Source organism: Corvus kubaryi, unplaced genomic scaffold, assembly GCF_017639235.1.
Source record: "Corvus kubaryi isolate FWS band 111438036 unplaced genomic scaffold, C.kubaryi_AGA036_p1.0 133, whole genome shotgun sequence".
Lineage (NCBI taxonomy): Eukaryota > Metazoa > Chordata > Aves > Passeriformes > Corvidae > Corvus > Corvus kubaryi.
In genome coordinates, this window is record NW_024580667.1 from 15,507,007 (window position 1) to 15,534,624 (window position 27,618).

Consider the following 27,618-nt stretch of genomic DNA (forward strand, 5'->3'; position numbering starts at 1 on the left):
CCATTTCCCAAAGCGCATTTCTTTCAATTGTGTTCATCATTCTCTATTTTGTTTACAAGGAGGAAGGGGAAATGAGAAAGCAAAGAACTTATATAAAGAGAAAATTGCATAACTATGAAGCTCTACACTTGGCTTCAGGGAGATTTAAATGATGGCTCAGTAATTTCAAACCATATTCCAAAGAGCGTATTGTGATAGACTGTTCCCCATCCTCACCATGTGCCATTCAGAGGAAGGAACTGTGAACCACAGCTTGAGATGAACCTGCTACCAACTTCCTATAGTTTGGGAGGACTACAGATGGGCCAGCTGGTGACATTTACCTTCTCCAAGAGGCAAGACTGCCCAGACTGAAGTCACCATCCTCTAGGGGCACACAAACTCCTGTTCTACCAGGAGCCAGTTTATCACAGCACTTGGGTTGTTCGCCTCTGATTTAATCTTCAGCATTTGTCGTGGTTTAACCCCAGCCAGCAGCCAAGCCCCACGCAGCCACTCACTCACTGCCTCACCAACAGGATCAGGGAGAGAGCTGGAAGAGTGAAAGAGAACTGTGGGCTGAGATAAAGGAAGTTTAATAGGGAAAGCAAAAGCCATGCACACAAGATAGCAAAACCAAGAAGTAATTCACTGCTTCCCATGATCAGGTGTCTCCAGGAGAGCAGGGCCTCATCACATGTAATGGTGACTTGGGAAAATAAACACCATCACTCCAAACAACCTTCTACCTCCTCCTTCCACCCACTCTATATACTGAGGATGAGGTCAAATGATATGGAATATCCCTTTGGAACTTGTAAAGGGTCAGAAAAGGCCTTGACTCTGCACAAGCACTGCTCAGCAATACCAAAAACACCTCCATATTATCACCCCTGTGTTCAGCACAAATCCAAATCACATCCCCATACCAGCACTGTAAAGAAAATTAACTCTACCCAGCCAGCCAAAACCAGCAGAGCACTGTAGCAGGTTAGGTAAGCAAAGACACTCCTATGCCTTCTGGCTAATGGGTGGTGACTGCTGAAAAAGGCATTAAGCCAAGGGAGTTTAAATAACCTACTGTCATCAATTTTTAACCAATCTTGTAAAAATCAAAAGCCAAGGCAGAGAATTCAAGCAGTGCATTTAAAGATGCTTTCCTTTACATTAATAAAAGTAAACCAACTCCTACTCAGCATAGAAATGGTATCCTGCACCTCTGTCAGACCTCTACAAAGCTGGCTTGTGCTTTCCTTTCTAAACAGGACAGAACACCTGAGCACCCAGACTGCTGAAACCATATGAGAGATACAACTCTTCTGACAAACCATTTTTAGAAGATTTACAAAGAGACCTGATGCAAATAATGTTTTGTTTCCTCTAAAAATCTCCTCCCATAAACACACAAGTCATCCAAAAGTCAACCTGAGTCTCCTTCTGGATCACCTCTCAAACACAGCAAGCACCTGTACAACCCTGAAAGCCTTCCTAGCACCATGGCAGGGTAACCAATTTAAGTCAGCTGAACTCCAGAGGAATTTGCAAATTGGAAAAAATAGAAAAAAAAAATACACGCATGCCTCCTGATGCCCAGAGAAGACACATAGGATTTCAGATATACAGAGTTCAGCAGAGCCTGGAGAGAGTCACATTTCCTGATTTATCTTTTGCTGCTACACATAAATTTTAAACCTCTGTATTCCCAAACTCTTCCTTACTGGATGCGATTTCTAAACTGACTCCAATTAAATTTCCTTCGAACATAATTGGAACATGTACAATTAGCAGGAAACAAGTTTGTCAGATTGTAAAGAACAGCCAGAGATGACCTATCAGCCCAAAATTAGCAATTTCTCCACATGGCTTTTACTAACAAATTCTGAATCACTACAAATCTCAGTCTATACTTACTCTCCTCCCAGAAACACTCCTCCCAAACTCCTACAGCCTCTAAGATTAAAATGTTCCCTCATCCTTCAACCGTTGAAATAATTTAGACAGCCTTCACTACATTTCCTTGGCACCTTTCTTCCCCCTCTGGGCCCACAAACATAATAAATATTATTCTCTGATATTTTGTGCATACTATGCAGAAAGCCTGAGCTTTGGAAGTCAGTTTGGCATCATAATTACCTGAGAAATAAGATTTAAACACAATTCTAATGTCAGAGTTTATAAACAACTGGCTAACAGAGCTTTCTGTTTAAGTTTATGAATAGCATCGCATTACATGAATTACACTTTTTACTCTCAACTGGAAAAGGGTATTTTTTTTATCCTCCAGATATCACAGATCATGATGTCACAAAAGTTTTTAAATAAATAAAAAAATAATTTAAAAAAAACAACCCCACAACCAAAAAGCCCAAAAAGAAACCCATACCGCAACAAAATAATCCAGGGTAATTTATCACAGGGTGGGAGGAGAAACACAGAGTGAAAGTTACTCTGAGACAATAGGGAAGGTTTCTCATTCCCTGGGCTTTTTCAGTATACATAAGAATGACCTAAACACAGGCATTTAGAGACCACATCTCCAGCAGCAAGCTGCAGCTCAGCCTGAGGCTAATAGTCTTTCACATAAATCAAATGCTAAACTGGGTAACACATTTCAATACACTTAACAGTGGGGGCAACGTAAAGTGATAACTATAACAAAAAATTGCAAGCCAAATGTTTCTGGTGGTTTTCATTTTATACTGATGTTCACTTGTGCTTCCAAATTCTTAATATTCATGTGCTGCTCTATGTTACTAGCACACTACTTATGTCCAAATGTTAGGAAGAGCAGAAAATACAGTGTGAAAGCTGAGCTGTAGGTGCAAATGGAACCAGTGTCATCCCACGAACAAGCATGGCCAAAGTTGCAACACCAAGTGAAGAAGTTAGGTTTGGGGTTTTTTTTTCCTATTCTACCTGTTTTCTGCAGGCAAAGGCATTTAAGGGAGAGTGGCATGACTTAAATATCTACCTTCTGTACAAGGAACTCATAGCAGTAGCCAGCATCAATCCAAAAAGAGAAGCACAGCAGTGACTCCTGCCACACTTCCTTCGCCTCCTGTGAAGGGCAGGCAGCATCCCTGGTGTCATCCATCTCCCCAGCTGCTCCACTGGGAACACCAAGCTGTCCTTTGCAAGAACTGAACCCCAATGGCAGTACAGGCATGACTTTGACTGGAATCAACTTGCCAAGTCCCACTTTTTAGGGACTGTAGCACCCAAGTAGGCACTGACAGTAAGTTCCAGACCCCACCGAGAATGCCCTTCTATTGGTCATTGCAAACACAACCCAGTTTGCTCTTGCCCACACCTACATGCATTTGTTCTCTAACCACAGGAGAACTGACAAGGTAGCTTTCAGCACAGAAAGGAAAGCCAAACATTTTTCCAAAGTCTTCCCCTTTCAGGTATCACATTCAAACACTGAACAAGGCAAAATATTTCTTAAGACACAATTAGTTGGCCAGCATGACAGGCAGAGGTCTATTATTTTTCTAGATTAGTATTTGAATAAACTGTTCAATAAATTAAATTATTAAGTTGAAACAAAACTGGATATATATGCTATTTAGAGTCTCCAAATATACAGGCTTCACATACATAAGCCCAGGTATGTACAGTATGGACCTCACAGAAGTCAAAGGAAATTTTGCTCTGAGCATCACTGAAACGGAGGATTTCTTTATTAAACTTAGTTTTGAGAAACCAGTTTCAGATATAAAGTTACTACATTCATTACATACATATTTATATTAATATATCCAAATATATGTCTGCCAGCATTAAAATTAATATATGTACACAGGAACTCACAGAAATGTAGAATGATTTGGGTTGGAAGGAGGGACCTTAAAAATCACCTTTGGTCAGGGACACCTTTCATTAGAGTAGGTTACTCAGAGCCCCATCCAGCCTGGTCTTTACTTACAGGGTTGAGGAGTCCACAATCTCTCTGAGCAACTCTACCACCCTCACAGTAAAGAACTTCTTCCTAATATCTAATCTAAACCGGCCCTCCTTCAGTTTAAGGCCATTCCCCCATGTCCTGTCACTTCAGGCCCTCGTAAAAAAATCCCTCTCCAGCCCCCTTTAGATACTGGAAGGTGCTGTAAAGTCTCAGTGGACCCTTCTCTTCTTCAGGCTGAACAGCCCCAAATCTCTCGTCTTCATATGAGAGGTGCTCCAGCCCTCTGATCATCTTAGTGGCTCTGCTACAGTCTACAGCTAAAAAAGTCAACAGCTAAAAAATGGTGAATGTAATACTAAATGTGAAAGGAGTGGACAGATGTTTTAACCATTCATTATTTTGATTTAAAAATCAAGTAATTTAAAAACATAATAAAACTAAATTTTAAAAAGACATTATTTCACATAAAATTGTAACTAACTAGGACCCACCAAGAACAGTTCTTAGCCCTTTGCTATTTAACAGTTCACTAAAGATCCAGAAAACAAAGGCTTGCTGTTAATACAAGTCACCACTGGCAGAGGGACCAGGGAAATAATCTAAAGTTTACAGCTGGGCATAAAATAATCTAACCTATTACACAGAACTCTATTAATGTTTTGAAGAGTAACATCTACAAAAAATTCCTAGTGAGCTAGTAGGTAAATCTGATCTCCTAGGATGATGACATAGAAATGAAGAAGCACAGAGCAATCTTTTGATAAATCAACAGGAAAACAACAAAGAGTATTGATTTTAGTATGTTGTATTGCACTGGCCAGGCAGACGTTAACAGTGTATGCGCAGTTCTCTTTTAAACCTTTTAATAAAAATACAACCAAAACAATTCATATCGACACAGTAACAACAAAGGAGTAGAGAAAATGCCTTACAGCAAGAGTTAAAGAGATGTCTGATTAGTTTAGAACTACAGTATTGAAAGGTGACTTCATTAGAGAGTATAAACATCTCACTGAGAATAAAGCATTGGAGCTTTGAAGAAGAAACCAGAGGCAATGCCTGGAAACTGAAGCCAGACAAATTCATATTAGAAATAGAGCTTAATTACATTTTTCAGCAATGAGGATCATTAACTACTGATGAAGTTAAAGTGCAATGCATCTTCCACATCTGTAAATGAAGACCAAACACTTCCAGAAGCTGCACTCCATTATAAGTACCAGCCTAATAGAAAAGTAGCTGTGTAAATTCAGAAAAAGCCTGTATTTTACGGAGTTTAACCCATATGATGTGGTCCTGCAAGACCTTAAAATTACTAGGGCATATGAATCAGTGCCAAGATAAGTAAATTAGTAATAATAAACCACACAGGATCACACAGCAACATTAGAAAGAGATTCCCCATTTGTTGTAAGTCACCCAACCTTTCTACATGGAAACACAGCATCTCCATCTGGTAACAATAACACATTTCCCCAATACGATCTCATTTCATAACAAAAAGGCTTTTCTTTTCATGCATATCTTAAAAAAAAAAATTAACCTTTTTCAGTAGTTATACTACTTAGTAGCTGTGATAAATGTCATCTAGATACTAACACAGCATTACTGAAAATTAACACTATATCAATACTAACAAAATCCAATGAATGCTTATTACTGTAATACTTCAAAACGTTACCACTAGCTGGAAAAGCTCATTTAGGTTTGAAATAACTATTTTGATAAAAAGAGAAACATTGATTACATAATTTGCACTCATTTTGTCACTTCTGTCCTTTCTATCGTTTTCTTTTCTGCCGCATCGTTGTTTGACACTGCTGACTCACAGACGGCAAGTATATTCCCAGACTGAATGTAAATGCATCTCATGCCCCTACATTTCCATTTTCCAGATATTCATCTCCTCCTTAACACTACCTGTACTCCAAGGGTGCATCTGAAAAGAGATTAAGTGAAGAAGCAGAACTGGCCTCTGAAGCAAAATTGTTTCTTGATTGCTTTGTAGGAAACTATTTCATTAGGCATACAGCTACTCCTCTAGCATACAGAAACAGGAACTGAACAAAGATTATCTTAATTTGGAGATCATAAATACCAAAATACACACATCCATTGGACAGCAGGGCTTACTGGCCTGCAAAATGTTATTGTAAATAAAAATGGGAACTTCAGACTATCGTATATTCATATTATAGGGTATGGATCCCTACGGAACGCAAGTCCTTACCTAAAAACAACAAATGCAACAACAACAAAACCACCAATGGGGAAAAAAAGGCACAAAGGAGGACCTGAAGAGATCAGATAGCCCAAGCCCCATTCCAACGTAATCCAGACAGAGAGTTTTCCAATCTGTTCCTCAGAATCTCCACATAATCTACTCCAGAGCTCACGATTCCTGCCGTTCAAAAGTATTCTTTATCTGTTTTCTCTTTGTCTTTCTTTTTTTCCAGTATCTAACCCACATTTTTTAGCAGTACATTAAAATTCTTGTCCTATCCCTTATGAACAGAAAGCATATTATTGCTTCTCACCTAGCATCAGTCTTTTACATTTACAAAAATTTGTTTCTCCCATCAGTAAATAAAGCGTGATTTGTTCATACTTCTCAAAAGGTCACTTTTCTTAGACTTCTTATTATCCTTAAACTTTCCTTCCCTTAAACTAACATCTTTCTAAAATCCCAGTGCCTTGCCCACATCAATATATCAGCCCAAAACTCTACACTGTTTTCACAGTCTGCACTTAGCTCAAGTACATCCTCACACAATCTGCACAAGATCAGAGGTTGAGAAAGCCATGGGGGAAAAAAAGGAACATGCTATGAGGGATCAGAGACGCAAAGATTCTAGGCAAAAAGTACTGTTGTTCCCAACGACACTCAGGTTCTTGTATCAATATTTTAGTCTACTGAATTTTGTTTGACCTCATTATAAATATGAATTTATTTGTGCAGCATGATGAAAAAGGGCTGTGATTCTACCTCAGGCTTCTAGCATAACAAACTATACCAATGAGGAAAATTCTATAAATCCACTATAAATAAGGGGAAGGAGGAAAAATCATATACATATGCATACCTATACAGTAAAGAATTTGGCTAATTTCAATAGTTCTTAAACTATACTTTTTTATTATATTTTAACAAAGAATAAAATATTCTGCCTCTTGGAAAAATTTCATACAAAATCTTAACTAACAACTGGACTACACTTTGAAATAATTCGGCATAAACTAATATACTGGTCTGTCTTGCTATCTTTCCTTCCTGACAGCTGTACACCAGCAATACAGGCTTCAAAAATGCCTAGGCAAATATTTCACAAACTCAGGATAAAATTGTTCATTTTTTTGCCACTAGTGTTATGGGGAGAGACAGCAGAGTGTGCAACCTTAAGCACAACACAGTTTTAAAACAGCTAATAATGTAAACATGGAAAGAAGTCTGTCTCATGGAATTTTTTAATTGTGAACTTCAGATTTTGCACCACTACTGAAGATCTGAAAGCACAATTTGGACCCACTTTTTCTGTCATCAGGTCTTGGCCTTGACTTCATTCATGTAAGCCCTAGGGATGCTGAAGTCAATGGGGTTTTTGTCATTCAATGCTCTGGTCCATAATCAGATCTCATATCAGAAACAGTTATTTATTCCAGCGTTTGAAAAGACTTTTCATCTATCCCAAGCAACTTGCTATTTATTCCTCAGTCCTTCAGACTTACTTACACACACAAGAAAAATCAGATTTATTTAATCTCTATCAATTTGTCAATGCTTTATATGGTTGGATCTGAAAGCCTCAGATTAACAGACTGATGGAACATATACATGAAGAAGGCACCACATCTCACCCACCTCTAACATGCTAAAGCACATTTAAACAATTAAGTAAACATTCTTATATATAGCATCTGAGTGTCCACAAGGTCTTAAAAAATATTTAATAAATATACCATAAAATGTGATTCATAAGTAAATACTTATACAGATGACTCATATTTTTTTCTACAAAACCTTTAATACATCAATCAGAACATGGATTACACAAACACATGCACACACAAAAGAGAGATTGCTACAGAAGGGGCAATTTGGCTGCTTCTCAGCAAACACAGATTAAAGCACACAAGATCTAGTGCACACAAGAAAGAAGATAAATAACCCCAAAAGGTCACAGCACATACTCTGATCTGTGGATACTTATGCAATAAAAGATAAAACCCGCTTCTGTGAATAAAACTGAATGATTGCAGTATTCAATTTCAATTTGCTTTCAAACATGTATGAAAACACAACAATCGCTGTATGTGCTGCAATATTTTTCTAGTAACAGGTACAGTTTCCTAACCCAGTGAGAGGAATACAGTGATGGCTACAATTAAGTACCATGGCCACCTAACTCAAAGCCAAATGCCTTCACTAAGTTTTGTTCTATAAAGGATACTACTGATAACTGTTGTATTCAATGAATATTCCCAAGTAATTCAGAAGCATGCTTTTAAATCGTATTTCTTTATACTGCAAAAACATCAGAGATAGTAAATCACCATAGTCCTGCTTCTAGCAATATGGTACTAGAAGTAATTTTCAGGAAGGATTTCTTCGCTGAAAGAATGAAGAAAGCATTGAAATGGACTGCCCAAAGATGTGGGCATCCCTGGAAGTGTTCAAGAAACAACTGGACGTGGCACTTAGTAGTATATGGTCTATTTGACAAGGTGGTATTCAGTCAAAAGTTGGACTTAGTGATCTTAGGGGCCTTTTCCAACCTTAGTAACTCAATATTCTAAAGCTACAAATGCAGATTCCTTAAAAAGAAGGAATCAGCTGTCGAAATCAACAGGGAATTTCTGTTATAGTTATTCATTGATTGGGAAATGCTAATTCTACATTACCACTCTTCCAGAATCTGAGATATTCATGGAAACAGAAAACAAGAGATGGCCTGAAAGTGCCACAGAATCATCTTATATATTTTGTCAGTCATATCACTATGGTCTGGCCAGTTACTGCCATATCCCATCAACATTCAAATATTTGCTTCTCAGAAAGGAGAGGGAAAAAAAGGGCAGAGGGGGAAGGGGGAAGAGGGCCACAAGCAGGAAGGGTCCATGCTGCTTTTGTTCATGTTTAACAGAGTCTGTATTTAACTGCAGATTTCCATCATACATCAAAACACAACAGGCTCCTCACCATCCTTACCATATCTCTGCTTCCAGAGCTGATTTTTGAAAGCTCGGAATATTTTCATGCTTTTCCATACTCCTCTCCCTTCCCAGCAAGTACTACAGCATTTCACTGCACACAGCTTAGTATACAGACTTTTAATCCTATCTAAGCTAAATAAAGTTTTTTTTAAGTTGTCTAACCACTCTCCTTGGTCTGAACCAGTGTGTCTGCTATTCTCCTAAAAATGTAGTCAAGTAGGCAGCACTTTTAAAACAAAAAAAGACTTGGCAGGGAAGATTCTTACTGACAGGCATCCTTTTGGGGAGGCCTGCAGCACCCTCTTTTCTCCTGACCGCAAATGAAGGGAGCTCTCATACCCTTCTTTACATGCTTCCATCCATCGAAGAAAGCCAGGACTGGTCCCAGAGGGCCATGGAGGGTGCTCCACCTGCAAGTTGAAGCAGCTGAGGCAGATTTCACTTCTGGTTGTTCATCCTCTTGACCAGAAGCTGTTACAGCAAATGGCACAAGAACTGAGCCTGCAGTGCTGCAACAGCAGCTCGCTGGCAGAGAGATGGGCTGAGATGGCAGCCAGCACAAGTGGGGGCTAGGGAAAAGGAGTGTGGAAGTGCCAGGGAAATAGAAACCTGCTCATGGGCAAGGAGGGGACAGAAGAATTCTAGCAGTGATAGAGGCTGGAAATAAAACAAAGCTGGGACAAGCCTGGAGTCAAAAGATGCAACTGTGAATAGCTGCAAAGTCCACCAGACTCCTACATTTTCTGTCTCAATCATACACACAGAAGGTACCAGCCAACTGCTGAAATTCTGGACATTAAGATACAACATATAACACATGAAAAGATTACTGCTATTCCAGATAGTGGATGATGTCTTTAACAACATAAACAAACCAACCACCTAGATAAAAGAAATATATATAAACTATATATATATATATTTTTTTATATATATGTATCTATATCTAAACATACACAATAACTGTACAGACACAGGAGTATAAAATGCTGGCTTTTCCCAGATGAACAGGTTTAAAAAAGAAAAAAAAATCTAGATCTACAGAATAAGCAGGGTCTTCCAAATCACTTGAGCCAAAGTGTCTACAAACTACAGCTATGGGGCTTCTCCTTTGCAGCTGCTGAATTGAGCCTTTTTCTTGCACAAGTGCTAAGCAGAAAAGATGTCCACACTGACACAGCCATTTATGACAGAAAGAAGGATTCTGACATTTGCAAAAATGGAAAACAAGTAGTTTCAAAAATATTTTTTACAAATATTTTTAAATAAATTTCAGAGCAGAATTGAGGAAAAAATTAAAATTAAAAACAAAAAAAGCCCAACCAACAACAAAAAAACCACACAAACCAACCTGCCCCCCACAAGTTTATTCTCATTATTTGGAGAGGACTACAAAAAATGAATGAACAGCACCATGAAAAATCAGATCTATGTGTCCGGTATCACACATGAAAACCTAGAAGTTCATTTAGCGTTAATTATTTCATATCTCAATCCCCCTTCTGTAAACAGATAATAAAAGCCTGTTGAATCATACAGTAGCAGTGCAAAATAAATTCAGGATAGTTTTAAGTATGCAGATACAATGATAAGTGAGCCACAGAGCAGCTTTGGGAAACAAGCAGTTCTGTGCACACTGCAGAATAAGAATACAGGGACTCTGAAACAGAGGAGACGTGGGCAAAGTGAAATATTAAGCAGCTGATCTTTGTTAGAGCACTATCCCACCTCACACACAGAAATATAGGCATGACATGAAGAAAAAAAAAGAAAAAAAGTCTATTCAAATAAGACAAAGTTGCTCTGTCAGCATTTTGGCCTGCATTTCTATTTGCCAATTTTGACATAACATATGCAGAAATTGCTCAATCCTCATTCAGATTAATTCTAGTTTTCACTAAGCACTGCAGAAAATGTCTTAGTAGGAAAAAAAATTGACATCCTTATCATACAGCACTTCCAAGTTTCCCTTCCAAATCTATTTTTTCCTTACTGGAAAAAAAGATTCTTAAAGTTTTTAAAAAATTAATATTTAGACAGAGTCTAAAATTGAAGATGTAAGAACATGACATAATAAAATTAATTTATGAAAAGAAGTGCTAGATATTTTATACTCTGGCCTTTAAAACCTTTGCCAAATGTTTCCTGTCTTTGGATAAAAGAAGAGTCTTCATTATGTACCAGCCTGAGATCTTCTGTTTTGAATCACTCTGAGTTCCTTGTGTGAGATACAAATGTTGTTAGTATATTAGACAAATCTTCTGCAGAAATGGGTTATTATACCACATTCCCAATGCATTTGTGCTCATTTCTACCATGGCATGGTTAATGCAGCCAAAACCACACTCTTCTGTATGTTCCTCAACAAGGCTATCAGATCTCACATCACTTTCACAAGTTTTTGGTCAAGATTTTTTTACATTAAGGTGACACCTTAATTTAGAAGTATTAGGATTGTTTTTACAGTTAAGACTCTGATATAATTTACAAGAACCTCAACTACAGCAAAACAAAACACTCCTCTTTTATTATCTCATTTCAACTGTGAGCCAGAGAACAAATCTTAGAACTGATTAACTCAGACTGACAAACTTGTATTGTAGGTACTTGTAAGTATTGTAGGATGAAGCTGAAGTATCACAGGCTTTCTTCTGCAATTACGATTTATCTTTTAAATTGCCAATATTACTATAAGAAAAGCACAAAGGCAGATTGCAACAGGAAAAGTAAAATCTATGTTTATCCCAATGTACATATCTCAGTAAACTGTTTTCTTAAATTTCCAGTGAGATATACTGGATTTCTTAAATATCATCCTTTGAAAAGTGGTGTCATTCAGAAGTTAGCTGATATTTTACAAGTTTAGTAGTTCCTATAGAATGTATACAGATTTTTTTTTTAAAAATCCAGATCTAGCTTCCAATATTAATCTCATATGTCTTTCCCTGATTTAAATTGCCAGTATCACAATGTAAGCATCTGCCAACTATGAAATACACAGATCTTTCAGTAAACCAGGAGGGGAGGGGCAGAAGCATTTTTCTCTTCCGGATGTAAACAAAAATATTTTGGACAAATTTCTTATCCAACTTTAAATCCTAAGTAAACCTGAGTGGTAACTTCTGTAAATCTATCAACTATATTCTGGGAGTACTTTTTTTTTTTTTCCTGGGAAGGATTTAAAGCAAAGGAACAGAACTCTGAACGATAAAAATGAAAATCAAAATAATAACTAAAATATAGTCCCAATGAAAATGGGAGTTAAGAGGGAAAGCATACCAGCTATGAATAAGAAAAAAAAGGAAAGTAGAAGCCTATAGCAAATATACTACAAGTTAATGGACCAGCCTGGCCCAGAGGGACACTCATAGGATGTGTCTTTGGATGCAAGCCTCAGTACTGCATAAATCACAAATGAATAAGCATTATTCAAGCCTTTTCCAAGTACTCTGAAACAAGTAAAAATATGCTCACAGACAGAACAGCCAAAACTGCTCAAAATAAGTTCACAAGCCATTAGAATTTTAAAATGGCAAAGTCAGGCAAGTCCTTCCCTCCACAGTACTGTCACCTGTGCTTTACCTCCCCCAGATCTCTGACTTCCTTCCACTCTACCATCCAGAACCCTTTTCCAAAGAAAAGATCCAAGTCCTGCCATTTCCCCATAGGCAGCTGAGCACACCAAGAAGCTGCAACTACAAGTTGCTGCCCTCTCTCAGCTACCTGACGAGTCAACACAGCATGAGAGCAGCAGGGAGACAAACCCAAGGGAAACCACCCCCTCACAGCATCCATGGCTGATGGCACAATGAATCTGAGCTGAAAGCTCTCAAGTGCCTCATAAAGTACTTCAGTTTACAGAACTGTCTACATTCAAACTAAACTGGGAAGAGTGACACCAGCAGGTTGAGGGAGGGCATCATGTCCCCAGTGAGGAGGTACTTGGGGAGTATTGGGTCCAGCTCTTGGCTCCCCAGTGCAATAGAGATATGGACATGCTGGAACAAGTCCAAAAGATGATTAAGAGCATCCGACAAACAAAGAGAGGCTGAGATAGCCGGGACTGCTCAGCCTGAAAAGGAGAAGGCTTATCAACATGTATAAATACCTGCTAGGGAGAGTAAAGAAGACAGAGCCAGGCTTTCCTCAGTGGTGCCCACTGACGGGACAAGGAGAAATGGGCACAAATTTAAATGCAGGACATTTCATTTGACTAAAGAAAATATTTCTTACCATGAGGGCAGTTGAACACTGGCTCAGGTTTCCTACAGAGTTTGTGTAGTCTCTGCCCTTGGAGACATTGTAAACCCAACCAGACATGCCCTGAGAAGGGTGTTGGACCTGATGGCCTCTAGAGGTACCTTCCAGCCTCAACCACTCAGTGATTCTGTATACACTAAGATTAAATGACCATCCTGCTCCTTGATGCCAAATAAGAATGGAAATACAGCATATACACAAACATCAGCAAACACAAGGATGATTAACTACGTCTCCAACTAAAGCTACACTGCCTGAGCAGAACTAAAACAGCTAGGGCTTCTGCTTATAATTTGTTGGCCTTGACCTCCATCTCTTAAGGTCCCTCTGCTATTTGATGAGGTGACAATTCGTAAAGCCAATTTCTAGATTCAAAAGAACAATTTAATGAGTCAAGGGTGTGCCAACTTGGCCTCAAAACTGAGGAACCAGTTGATTTTTCTCTCATTCTCTTTAAATACTCATTCTGTCCCTGCTATTTCTCTCCCAAACACACATTTATTTCTCTCATTTCTTCTGCATACTGTTTAATCTTTTGCATCCATCTGGAATAACCCTCCCCTGTCATCACTGTATCCTGAATCACCAGCAAGTGACATTCTTGAAGTAATAATTTAAGAGTCATTTTAACAATGCAGTCCTTGCTTCTTGCTTCACACTAACTTCTATTTTTTGCTCCCAAAACAAAAGGCAATGTCATCCACAACCATATTAAGACCCTCACTGCAAAGCTGTAATTAGTCTTCTTTCAGGCCTTGCCAACATTTCTTCTTAAAGTGCTAGTAAAAATGTGTACAAACAAGTACATCTCACCAGTACTCTGCCTAGGAATGCTTCCAAAGCGAGATCTCACAAGCAAGGTTCGTAAAAATTGGGACAATTTTTCATAACCTTCGCAGTTCAGGTGATTTATAGCAGTTGGTTTCAGAACTTGCCACCAGTTTAAGTACAAGTGGGACAAGAACAGGTGTACTCTTTCTAAGGATAAGTGATTTCATTTTTCTTCCCACTGCCCATTTTCCTCTTTCTCCTCATCATTTCCACTTGCTTTGCAATTTCCTCCTTAGCTCTCCTACTAATTCAGTCCTTAAGTCCAATTTCTACCTGCTTATAGCTGATGTTGCTATATTTATTTAGGATGAAAATAAAACCAACAAAAACCCAAGCACTGCAAGTTGTGCTTTGAATACTAATCCATATAAACCACAGGATTGCGGCATGCACTTAATTAATGCCTTTCCTATTGCCCTTAGTACTCTTTCCTTGTTGCTCTTTCAGCAAGATCTCCAGTGGACTCCTGGATTCTTCATAACATCAAGTTATTTTCCCAGGCAAGTTCTGAATTATTTTTAACTAAGTGCTATTAAATCTACAAAATAAGATTGAGAAGCAAAGAATGGATCCTTAAGGCACACATTCTACTTTCAACTCAGAGCTGGAGAAAACACAGAATTTAAATTTAGAGCACATAAGCTTGGCTGTTCTTCTGTGAAGATGAGAATGAAAATAAAGCAATGCTGCAGATTCTCAGGCAAATAATTTAAATAAAATACTAGTGCTGCTTTACATGCCGCAAGCAGGACTACAGATTAAAGCTCTTCTTCAGCTTCAAGCTGTACCAGCTGAGGAGAACAACAATTCCTTCCTTCCATGCAAGACCCTACCAGATCTGTCTCTGCAAAGGAGATCTGCATGAGGTTTACAAAATCTTACCACATCTTTCTGCATCCTCATTCTCTAGAAAATCGTTCCAAGTCTGCTGGTTTCACTGTAGTAATTAAGTAAGAAAATAATTATTTTTCAAATGGCATAAAATAACCAAATCATTTTGACCTGTGGAGGCCAAAGAAAAAGGGCACAAAAGCCAATTCTGGCACTGATTATAAAAGCCCAACTACCTCGAGTAATTTGGGGCCATAAAGGCACCAGTGCCTTCTTCAGCTGCAACTGAAAGGCAACATCCAGCAACTACTTAAAAACTTTGCGTTAACTTGCTCCAAGAACACATCACCCTGAAGGAACTGTTTTATCAACATATAGCATAACATAAAAGCTGCAACACTAGAACATGCTGATCTTCAGAAATTCTAAGAACCTGCCATTTTTAAAAAAATGAGGTGATCAACAGAGGCCCTCAAAACAAGCAGGTACAAAGTTGCTGGCGGACAAACAGAGTAAATCAAGACAGGAAAGAGCATGAACACAGTGCCCAGATATAATACTGCACACCTTTTTTCCCTGTTCAGGCAGTACATTCCTAGTTTATAGTTCAGTCAGCAGTTTTGTCAGCTTTCAGAACACTTTCAATGCAGTATATATTCAAGCAGAGACAACAAATGTTCACAGGATTTGCTCCTATACCCAGAGCTGAACAAACAGTTGCATCACTCACATGACCTACTACTCCTCAGAGAATCCTCACTTGGATGCCTTAAGACCAAGATGACTGGGCAACTCTCTTCTCTCAGAAAACACTGGAAAGAAAAGGGGGAAGGAATGTAGAAAATCTGTTCTCCCTAAAATGCATCATTCTTATCTTTTGGCTTGAGAAACACCAGGATTTTCCTTTAAGATCCCTCAAGAAGCATTTGGAGATGCAACTGCATTGTGATGTGATGGGAGCCAAAGCTCACTCTAAAGCTGGCAGCTCATCAATTATCCCTTCTAATCCAATGAACCTCAACAGCTATAAATTCTCATAAACAAAACATGTTATTACATAACTGAAGTTACTTGTAGGATAGTACTTTGAAGGTACCATCATGCTGCACAAATTTGAAAGCTGTCTTCTGGATCTTCTAAGACAAAATCCAAGGACACTTTCATGGTCAGGTTGGACAGAGCTCTGACCAACCTGTTCTAGTTAAACATGTTCCTGCTCATTTCAGGGGGGTTGGCCTAGATGACTTTTAACAGTCCCTTCCAACCAAAAGTAGGGCAGAGAGCCCCTGCAGAGAGACATCAACAAATTGGCCATTACCAACCATATGAAAGGCAATGATGGGCAATCACCAACCATATGAAGTTTAACAAGGGAAAGTGCTGGATTCCACACCTGGGATGGGGAAACCCTGGTTGTGTGTATAGACTAGGAAATTAGAGGCTAAGAGCAGTGCTGTGGAAAGGGACATGGGGGTTGTGGTCAATGGCAATTTGAACATGAGTCAGCCAGGAGAGCCAGCTGTGTCCCGGGGGCATCAGGCACAGCATCACCAGCCAGGCAAGGGAGGTGATTGTCCCGCTATGCTCTGCACTGGGGCAGCCTCACCTCAAGTGCTGGGGGCACTTCTGTGCACCACAATATAAAAAAATGCATTAAGCTATTAGAGGGTGTCCGAAGGAGGACCAATGAGGATGGTGAAGAGCCTTGACAGGAAGCCGTATGAGGAGAAGCTGAAGTCTGTTCAGCCTGGAGAAGAGGAGCCTGAGGGGAGACCTCCTTGTGATCTTCAACATCCTCATAAGGGGAAGTGGAGGGGCAGGTACCAATCTCTTCACTCTTGTGACCAGTGTCAGGCTTTGAGGAGATGGCATAAAGCTGAGATGGAGGTTTAGGTTGGATGTCAGGAAAAGGATTTTCACCTGAAGGACAGTTGAGCACTGGAACGGGCTTTTAAAGCCTGACAGATTTCAAGAAGTATTCAAACAACGCTCTCAGGCACGTGGTGTGACTGTGCAGGGCCAGGAGCTGGACTTGATGATCTTGATAGGTCCCTTCTAACTCAGCATAATCTATGACTCTATGATAATTCCATTACTCTAAAAAATTATGTATAGCACAAGCACAGCCAGTGTGACAACAGTCTGATTTATCATGCATTTAATTTGCTTGCTAAAGAATGTGAAATTAACCTGTTTCACCAGCGTTTGCTGTCATTAGTTCAGCACTTTCTTGCTATAGGGATGATCAAATGCTTCCTGACATGTGAACTTCAAAGAGCTCATACAATGAGGACGTTGCGTAAAGGAATCCTGAGGGAGCAGTGGCACCTCACCACAGACCTTTCATAGCCTCAGTCTTCTTCAAGGGGAAAGAAAACAAACAAAAAGAAATGGCTTCAATCACCTCCTCCTTGATCTCTGGCAGAGCAACCCAAGTAGACAAGAAGAGGAGATGACCACAGTGTGGGAACACAGCTTTTATAGGGCAGAGCACAGATAAATACTCCACAGTCCTGGAAGGTTCTGTGAGTGACAGTAAACAAGCTGCATCAAGAGAGAGGAATTATGCTAGCACTCCTAATTTAGTGCTGTCTTTTTGTTTTATCATGCAATGTTGTCACAGACTACAGTTCTAATGGGCTATCTTTTCTCGCTTAAGCACTAAAATACTTCCACCAAATTCAGTAGTATACAGTTTAATAAACAACTGTCCCAAGAAAAGGGACAGCCTGAAGTCATCCCAAGTCTGCCTTCAGACCAGTATAGTCCCTAAATATAAATAATATCCATTTGGGGGCTAACCTCCAGAGGGCTTTAAAGAGGCAATGTTTCTGTAACAGCTCTTCTAGGGACCACTAGCAGCGTAATATAACACATCAATACATCTTCTCTAAAAATTAAAAAGTGAACAAAAATAGTCTTGGAGCTTTCTACACTGATTTCAAAGATACTTCAGCTGAGTAGCTTCAAAATGACAGTTCTGCTTTAGTCTCCCAGATTAGCTTGTTAAGTCTACGAGCATAACACTGGAAATGGCACATCTAAACTAATAAAGCAAATAGATGCAGACGTGAAATTTGGCGTTCTATCCCAACAATAAACTGAAAAACAAAACAAACCAAATACACGGAAAAAAAAAAAGAATGCAAGAGGCTAATAAGACTGCAGCTTTGCTTTTTAAATTATTCTTTTCAAGATATCATTCACCTGTATCACACTCCTCAAACAAGCTAGTGCAGTCAAAGTCTCAGAAAACACTCAGGAGAAGACTATACTCTTGAAAGGTCTCCTAATTTGAGTAGGAAGCAGTTGCATATCTGTCAACAAGCCTTTGCAACCAAAATAGCTATTGCCATCAAGGAGACCAATTTGTAAAATTTAATCAACACCTCAGTCTCCTTACATACTTCCTATTAGTGATTAGTTTCAATACTACCTTTGCTCATCACACAATGTTTGCAGTTACCATTAAAAATACATAATTTGTAAAAGTACATATAAATTTTTATATATTTGCAAACTAGCAATCCTGTAAATCAGTGTGCTTATAAAAAACAAGAAAGACCTTAGGAACATGCTACAGGACCTATGATAAGACACAACAGCTGTATTTAATAAACTACATTTTAAAAAGCTGTAGAAAGCATGAGTATCAACTATCCAACATATCTGGTCTGCACAGCAACACAAAAATTTCTTCTTGATTCATGAAAAGCACTCCTGATCTTACAAACCAAATACACTTGCTAACTTTAAATAGCAAACCACAATTTGCTTTTGCTTTAAAAGTCCTCATGCCAAGCACAGTTTTTCCTAGTCTTTTCACTTCCTCCACTGAGCCCTCTTCCTCCCTTTTGGAGCCCACACCAGGCTCGTATTTCTCATTCTTTATTCACATGCAGTCTAATAGAGCAAGGCACCCTGACTTTACACATGTGACCTCAGCATTTCCATGGCTTGGGATCCACCTCATGGAGCTAAGTCACATCTTAGAAACAAGGTCTTAATTTGTGCTCCCTCTTCTGGCTTTACAAGAATACGGCACAGCCACAGTAGGGTGACATGGAGACCACCCCAACACAGCCACCACTATCTGCAGTCCCTCCTCCACAAAAAACAACTGAAAGCCACAAAGAAAGCATTCATGACCTGCACACTTACCACCTGCTGTGGTGGAGCATGCTACCGAAATAACCCAGATCAGTACTCATGAGAGTGATTTATTTTATTTCACTGCTCAACACAAAATAGCAAGTATGCAGCTTCCAAGGACGGCACAAAAATAGCTTCCAGCTAATTTTTTAAGCCTATCCTAATGTTAATTTTAGCTTTGGAAAACCATCATGTGTAACAGAACACACAGTCCAGCACCTTCCTCAAGGAAAAAAATCCAGTGACATTAAAGGCTCATATTTGGATATGTCTGGTGTAAGAGGCTTTCATTTTCAAGCTTAGAATGCATTTTAATCATTTTATATATTTATTTTCATAATAAAAGTAAGAAATTAGGTTATTTAGCTATACTGTCTTTGGCATCAATGAAGTACAGGAAAAGGAAGGGGGGAAAAAAGCCAACTGCACCATAGCTGACTGTTCCAGCGTAACGTTGCACTGCAGTGGAGGTCTATTTTGAGAAAACTATAGTTGCCAGTAGCATAGCCCTCTTAAGTCATTTTGGTAGAAGCTGTCAAAATACATGTTCTTTGGAGCCTTGCTGGATTTGGATTACTTTATCTGGCTTTATTTTACAACAAAATGAAAATTTGTGACGACCGTCTAATAAAAGTATTTGAAGAAATGTTAAGTCTGGGTGAAAATAGAACAAGTAAAATAATCTACGGTTTTCTCAGAAGCATGTGGGATATATGCTACAAAGTGGGACTAAACAGAGGCAAAGTTGAGTAAGGAAGGGAGGAACATAGTCTAGGCACCTTTGTACATATGAATGACTTGGGAATTGTTAATGGAATGAAATGGAGGGCAGCTGCAGAAGCTGCTGGCTCTTGGGAGCCCTAAGCCTCATCTCTGTCCTGCTTACCTGTGTTAGAATGAGAGAATTAAAGCCCTGGATAAGCCCAGGAAAAGGGTCTGGAATCAAAGGAGTCCCTTTCCTAAGCAGTTAATTACAACTACTTAAGCGCCAGACATTATATTCTTCACTACTCCATTTTCATTCTTGTATTTGCAACAGAATTCTTTCTTCCTGGAATATCCTAATGCCTGGTAGTCAGGAGTGACAGATGTTGGCTCAGATCTCCAGCCTTCAGAGGGGATATGAAATGCACAAAATCCAAAGAAGGGCAGAAATTCTGCAACACCATTGTGCCTAATGATATTCTCTACTAGCTACTGCCAAATGGTTTCCCAGATCTGCTCATCAGGGACATCTGGTATTCTGTATTAGCCAACATGAACTGGTCTGGAACACTCAATAGCCTCAGGGATGTGGTGTAAATTTTCATACCTAAGGATGTGTGGTTTTTTTGTTAACAAAGTTACTTGGATTCTTCTGTAGCTTTTGGAGGTCACCAAAACTTTAGAATATATCACATCATTGAAAATGGGCTTTATAGTTCACCTACACACTTACCTCAGCAGCTATCAAATCTCATTTGGCATACAGCTTTTTTAGTTTCTGGAATGATTTGTTCAATGATTCTGCATGATCTGTAGACAGCTCCAGAAACGGTGCTTATAAACTCACACAGAAGTTAATGTACATGAAACTAGCTAACAGCAGTTCACTTTTGCATACCAAATAGAAAATGTAGGGACACTCAAGAGTAGGTAGATTATCTCTTGCCCTCCATATTTTTTTATTTATTCTACAGTTCCTGTAGACAAGTGAACATTTAAACTACCAAAAAAAAAACCTCTGGAGAAATCTAAACATAAGTCATCATAATTTAATTTACCAACAAATGCTCATCAGCTGACCAACAGCATGTCTTCCAGATTCTCATCACTTTATTTACTATTTATCCTCTCCAAGTGGAAAAATGGTGATAGAATTCAATTTTGTTTTTACCAACATATACAGACTGCTACATTTTGAATATCTTTTTAAATTACAGTTCATATTAAGAGCTAAGTGCTATGCTGTGCAGCCCATTGAAGATGGATGAGAAGACATTTTTCCCAATGAAGCATATGAAAGCTTAAAGCTCATGTTTTCTTTGTGGTAGCAATATGTTGTGCCAACAAATAGAATAGAACGTTTTCCAAAATGCTATTCCTCATGATGCCTTATCCATACTAAGGCCAAATGCAGCTGAAATCTGAAGCAAACTGACCTTTGAACCTTTCTGCCTAATTTCATCAGCTAGAAGTCAAATTACATGCCACGGAAACACGGATTCTAACACATTTTATGCTAAATCAGACTATAACGTTCCAGAAAAATCCAACTCTTGATGGTATTTACGGCTTGCAAAGAGCACAGCTACTGAACAGGCGTTCGTTCTGGATGCACACATTGTTTCATGAAACTTCTCCCTCTTAAGTCTGTTCTGCCTTTTCTTCCTTTTTCTCTTTTTAATTACTCTGGAAGTCCAAAGTTCTTGATGAAATAAGGGTGAATATCAAACCCATGCTTTACCTCACCTAAAAGTTTAGTTTTGTATACCTCTAAGAAAGTCCTTTTTTCATCAGTTCCCAAATACTTACCAGCATGTGGAAGTTCTTCCTGTCCTCCAGCACTTTTTTTAAAACTGTATCTGAAACTATGCAGTGTTCCAGGTGAGCATGGATTGTCTCACCAGATCTGTGAATCTATTCCCCATTACAGTGGAAGCTAAACAATGCTTTAAAAAACACTGCCAAGTCCACTCCTTACCCAGCGGATGAACAGAACACTCTCCATTTAAATCCTGCCGTTGGATGCTGATGGGTTTTCTACAAGTAACTCAGGAAAAGATAAGGGTTTATTTTGCATTAAGAAGTTACCCAGTAACATGAATGAAAAGCTCCTTCCAAGCTACTGACAGACATGTCACACTAAACATTCTCAGCAAAAGCATTTCTCCTGATTTTCTGAACTGTGGAAGTAAAAATCAGAGGGGGGGAAAAAAAAAGAGCAGGGGAGAAAAAAAGTCTACCAGTAATGCTTTCGGAGTTCCCATCCAAGGGAGCAGACTCCTGACTAAATCCAGAAGAAAGTGAGCTTGACTGCAGGTGATGCACTCTTCTGTCACCACTAAGTGCCACTGCAATCAATCAGAATCACTATAGGGACATGGGGCAGAGGAAAGCAGACAGTTTTAAAACCGAAATGTAAAAAGTGCATTTTTAAATTGAGCATGGGTATTTTTAATTATGCACTAGAAAAGCATGTTTCTAGACAATTCCACATGGAAATAGCATGTCCTTTAGAAAATTCATAATTAATGCCCAATATCTACCTGGTAGAATGAAATGCCAAAGGCAGCCTTAAATTTTAAAAACCAGCTTGAAATTTATATATCCTCATGTGTAAATTCAGTATTCATCAGCTTATAGACAACCAGTTACCAAACACCCAGCTCTTCCTAAGAGGAAAAAATAAATAGTAAAAAATTGTCTTTAATTGTTGGGGTTTTGTCCATCCCACTATCATGAAATCAAAAGAAATACACAACAAACCAGATAATTAGAACTAGTGGCTTTTTCCAGAACAAAATTCTCTCCCATGTTTTACCAGGTGACAGATTAAATCTGTGAGCTGATCTTTACATTAAGCCCAGTGCCTGATCACTACACAGGTAAGTTTTCCTTTCAGTTGCCCACCATCCTTATCACTAAGTATTTGTATGTATTGATAAATGTCAAAAAATACTAAACAAGTCACCAGGCACTAAACTGCAGAAATACCTTTCTCAGAGGTGAAATAGTATTTTTTTCTTCTACTGTGAAACAACCATAACTTTCAATACAACAGACATAAGTTATGGAAGTCTATCTTGAGAATGGAAAGCCATGGTCTTTGCATTCAAAATGACTGTTCCATTTGTATAGCAAAGACTCTCAATACATATTTTATAGGAGCTGTACGGTAAGCTGAGTGGGCATGTGTACACAATGGTGCATTTACAAACCCCTAAATCACCAAACATTCAGCTGCTTTGTCATTATTAACGCCAGGCTTTCAGCAAATTATTCAAACTGGTTGCGGAACGAAGTTTGCCAGGTTGAAGAATAGGTGGTGTCATCTTTCAACATAACATCAATTATACATCCCTGCTGAAGGGTCTGCCAAGCCTGGGAACCATCACATTCTGAAGCGCTCCATCAGCACAGGGAAGCAGACCCAAAATATGTAGAGGAGGTTTTCTTCCCTCACCCAACCTGACAGCAGTGGGTACCGCAGCTCTGTGCTGAGGCCACTTCATTAACTTTGCTCGGGTATTTGGGGCCAGTTGTGGCTGGTCAGGCACAGGCAAATGGCACCTGGGACAGGCAGGTCCTACAGGATGAAATTAGAGCAACAGTTAAGCCTGCAAAGAAAGTTTTGGCTGCAATTCAAGTTACACTGTTATTTACTGAGTAAAGAGACACTGTACACAGAGTTATTTGGCCTATGCAGTGTGCACACTGGCTGGAAGGAGAAAAATCCACCGCATTTTAGTTATAGGGGCTGTGCCTCTCGGTTCAGAAAGAAAAAAATGACGACATAAAGAGAGAATGAAACAATTGTTATGTATCTGAAAACAAAGTAGCCATGCCATTCTTACAAACCCAACTTTAGCAAAGACCACACAAAAACATGAGCAAAGTTTCCTTATGGTTTCACATAACACTACACACTTTACACCTCCGTGCCACTGTTCACTAAAGGCAGAATCACCATGAATTTGCTGTCTAATGCTCAAAACTCTTCTCCCCTGAACATAAGTATAAATGAAAGCCTAAACCACCTATTTCCCCAACACCTTTAAAAGCCAGAATACTGAACTAATTAATAAAAAAGAGATCTGGATTAGAAGGGTGTCTTTATTGCGGTCAGAGTGCCACACACACTGTGCCCCTGCCAATACTGCCAAGCAGTCCAATCACAGTAACTGGTGAGTCAGCATTAAGTACTCACTGTGAAAGAGGGGAACTAGCAGAAGAAAGCTGCTTGAGTTGGAAACTGATGGGAGGGAGACGGGGGAACAGAAATAAAACAGCAAACCATACCACAGAAATTGAGAGACAAACTGTTTTCTGCGTACCATCATATTTATAGAAGAAAAAAAATGAATATGTTGAATGAGCAGATTAAATGTCAGTTGTTATGATTACAGCCTGGTAAACAAATATATACAAATACTACTAGTAACATTTTATGTAACTAAAATAAATTCCAGCCATTTTGAAAGAACACCCAGTAGAACAGGTATTGTGTCCTCTAATTGGAAAGCTGCTCATTGCAGCACTGAACTATGAACTGTTCAGGGAAAAAAAAAATTTGAAATTAATGCTGCTTTACCTTCTCCTATGAAAGAAACATTTTAAACATTTAACATGAAAACAGAATTTCTCTTTTTCAGAACCAGCACGTAACATGAGAAAATGGGATGAACTCTGACATTAACGGCTAACGAAAACTAATGAAAGGGAAACATTTCCAAAAACATACATTTGTCTGGTCATTACAAGGCTTAAGAACACTATGAGGTCTGGATAAGCTTTAGGAAACACAACAAGAAGCACATCAACATTCTGCCAATAAAGAACAACAAAGTACTTTTGCTGAGATGAAGTTTACACTGACATCTGGAAGAGTGAAATTCATCCTTTACCCTTTACACAGCAGGCTACTATTAAAATCTATTAAACAGTCACTGCACCAAGCAGCACACCCAGATACCATGGACAACTTGAATCCAACAGGGCAACTATGGAAACAAGTGGCGGGGGCAAAGAATCTGCCAGCTTTCCACACTGCCATCACAGAACACCCCTTTCTCAACAAGACCTATACAGGACCTTAATGCCTATTAAAGCCATCAAAAGAGAAGAATAATAATCAATGTTTTGCTTTGAAAGAACACACCTTTGTATCAGTAAACAAATGTGCAATATATTCAGCATCAAAAAATAAAGATATTGGAAGTTTTTTTATCCAAACATATCAACTAAAGCAAAACAGACTTGCATTCCACTGTTCATATTCCAAGGATATTACTTATAAAGTGGTCTTCTGTAAGACATGCTAACTATAAGCCATGCAGATGCATGATGTTAGCCATCTAGAAAAAAATGTGTAAAAGCTACAGTAGTTTTAATTGTGCATCCTGACAGTACTTCCTTTGATATACTATACACATAATTTTTTTTACATAAAACACCCAAGCCAAAAGAGATTTAGTTGTTTTAAATCAAAATTTTTCTATAGAATAATTTGTTGTGAGGCTTTTTAGAGTTCTTCTTTAGATGTAGCCTTCAAGATCCCTGTAACCACCACCTTTTTTAGACAACATTTTCAACGATGTGATAGAGTTGATGGATAAACATTGCAAAGTATGAAAGTGATCAACAAGGAAGGGGGCTGATGAAGTGCCATATATGTATAACAAATGACAAAATTGATACAGAAGGAAGTGAAAAATTGCTCTATGGAAACTCCTCGAAGTTTACTACTGCTGGTGTTAAAAAAGAGAAAGCCGCATGGTTCAAAGCATAATTAAAAATTCAGGCTAATTATGCACCTATAAAACTCCCATTTCCAGTTTAAAGATGAAGAGCATTTGAAAAGCAAGCCATTAATACTCCCCAGTTATTTTTTGTGGTCTCAGAAGTAGCACAGACACACTATACTTTGCTTCTGTATGATGTTCTTTCCAAGTTCAGAAATAGAGCATTTGAAAGAAACCTTTTATCTCTTCAGACAGCTTCCAGAACCTGGAAAACACATCCATGGAAAGGATATAACTGCAAACTTGCTGCTAGGAATGAACGCATGTTCATTATTTAAAAGATAACAAAAAAAATTTAAACAACCTCTCATTTATCCTGGACAGTTCCTCTTCTACAAGCAATCTAGAAAAATTAATCCCTTGGACAACCACACTCCTCTCCTGCCTAATAAGGTAAAAATATTATTAGAAATCTGCTTTTAAACAGAACAGGAAGCCAGTTTCTTTAAACTGCATGGCATGGGAGCAAGGGTGCAATACCTTGAGACATCAGGATGTGCAGGACACACAAAAGCTGCATTTAGCACGCAGAACCTGCACTTGATTTCCCAAGCACCCAAGGAAAGCCAAGTCAATTGAAGGCAGCAGAACAGGCTTCAAAGGCAGGAAAAGATAGGGAAGCATGAGAAACCAGGAAAGACCTAAGGAATTTCAGAAGGGCTGAAGCAGCTTCTCCTCACTCCAAGCCATCTTTTGCAGGAACTCCCCTCTTCCCGGATTTGCTCAGCTGTGGGGTTCTCACATAGCCTCCCCACTTCTCAGCTGCCAGAGGTACCTGAAGAAAGGTCTCACCTCCATGTTCTCCCACAGCAGCACCCACTACCAAATGGGGTGCAATGTAACAGAGCTCAGTATACACCAGAAGCTCCACTTCCCCTTCTCCCCTTCCATCTTGCTGCCCAAGACAACATGCTCCAATCACCTCTGCCAAGCCAGTTTAGATATCTACATCAGCAGAAATGAAACAAACTAAAACCAGTTTTCTAGTGGTTTTAGTCCCTGAAGTAGCTCACCATGGTGTGAGACATAAAGGGCTGCAGGGGACAAAATGAGGAAACTAAAAAGCAAAAGAAAGTGTAAATCAGACACCACAGCCTCATTAGGTCTTCTACCATCAGATGTTACATGAGGCTGATCATATTATGGAAGTGCCCTCTCAAAGCGCCTCAGAGTACGAGGGCTTACTCCTCATTCTTCCCCATACCAATTTAAAAAAAAAAAAAAAAAAAAAAGCCAAATGCTTTCTGGTTTTTTGGACTTTTTTAAAGTCAAAATGAAATATAAATGCATTCCCCAAAGACTACAGATTTTGCAGTCAAGTTATCTGCATTCAAAGCAGGGAGGAAAAGCTACAGGGCTGACCAGTGAACCAATGCAGGGGATAAGCATCACCCTGAGAAAAAGCACCATCCTTATTACAGGGTCTTTCAGACAGAAAATACATAGGGAGTCAAGGACCGCCATCTTATTTCATGTGTTGAGTTAGTTCAAGCTTAGCCATCAGAAACCCCCTAGAGAAAGAAAGACTTTCAAAAAAAAAATTCAAGACCTTAGAAAATAAAAAAATTGTTTCTGTTCCAATGCTGGAGTGAATTTTTCCATTTTTAAAACAGCAGTCACACAGATTACAGCACATCTCACCAATTAATTCAACCAGCCTTATGAAGCAAATAAACTCCTACCCAGGCAACAATGCAAGTTCACATAAAGATCAGCTATTCTTGACCAGTTAGTTCAATTCACTCATGGCAAATTAGCCCCCGTCCAACACTCATTAAATTCCTTTCTCCAATTTCTCTCTTCCTGCCTTTGCCATTCCTCCACTATTACATGCTGTAGCCCATACTCAGCCTGCCTTCAAAGCAGAATAGTCAAGTACAGATCATTCCCCACGTGCAGTTTTTCTCTGTCCCCCTTCACTGTGGGCCCTGACAGAGGAGAAGG

General features: G+C 39.0%; 1 protein-coding gene and 1 long non-coding RNA gene across 6 annotated transcripts in view; both read right to left on the bottom strand.

The window, feature by feature from the left end:
• The window catches only part of FRMPD4 (FERM and PDZ domain containing 4), a 341,898-nt gene that overhangs the window by 267,466 nt on the left and 46,814 nt on the right, over positions 1–27,618 (bottom strand). The window lies entirely within an intron of this gene.
• LOC121669164 lies at positions 453–7,962 on the bottom strand. Its single transcript, XR_006017632.1, has 3 exons — positions 7,949–7,962; positions 4,527–4,532; positions 453–532 (listed from the first exon to the last, which is right to left on the bottom strand). It is a non-coding gene; the product is annotated as an uncharacterized LOC121669164 (long non-coding RNA).